Source organism: Chaetura pelagica, unplaced genomic scaffold (genome assembly GCF_000747805.2).
Source record: "Chaetura pelagica isolate M959 unplaced genomic scaffold, ChaPel_1.0 scaffold415, whole genome shotgun sequence".
NCBI lineage: Eukaryota > Metazoa > Chordata > Aves > Apodiformes > Apodidae > Chaetura > Chaetura pelagica.
Genome location: NW_009953398.1, coordinates 547,359 through 547,995, shown reverse-complemented (window position 1 = coordinate 547,995; position 637 = coordinate 547,359).

The following is a 637-nucleotide window of genomic DNA, read 5'->3' as shown; positions in this document are numbered from 1 at the left end:
GGGAAAGGGAAAAGGGGAAAGGGGAAGGTAAAGGGAAAAGGATAAAGGGAAAAGAGAAAAGGAAATGGATTGAAGGGGAAGGGGAAGAGAAAAGAGGAAGGGGAAAAGGGGAAAGGGAAAGGGGAAGGGAGAAGGTAAAGGGAAAAGGAAAAGGGGGGAAGGGGATGGGGAAGGAAAAGGGAAAAAGGAAGGGGAGAAGGAAAAGGGAAGGGAGAAGATAAAGGGAAAAGGAAAGGGAAAAGGAAATGGATGAAAAAGGAAGGGAAGGGAAGGAGGGAAAGGAAGGGAAGGGAAGGGAAGGGAAGGGAAGGGAAGGGAAGGGAAGGGGAAAGGAAAGGAAAGGAAAGGAAAGGAAAGGAAAGGAAAGGAAAGGAAAGGAAAGGAAAGGAAAGGAAAGGAAAGGAAAGGAAAGGAAAGGAAAGGAAAGGAAAGGAAAGGAAAGGAAAGGAAAGGAAAGGAAAGGAAAGGAAAGGAAAGGAAAGGAAAGGAAAGGAAAGGAAAGGAAAGGAAAGGAAAGGAAAGGAAAGGAAAGGAAAGGAAAGGAAAGGAAAAGGGAAAGGAAAGGGAAAGGAAAGGGTGGAAAAGGTGCTTGTGCGGTGTGGGAAAGAGAGGTGGTTCCTGGCACTGCTCCTGTGTG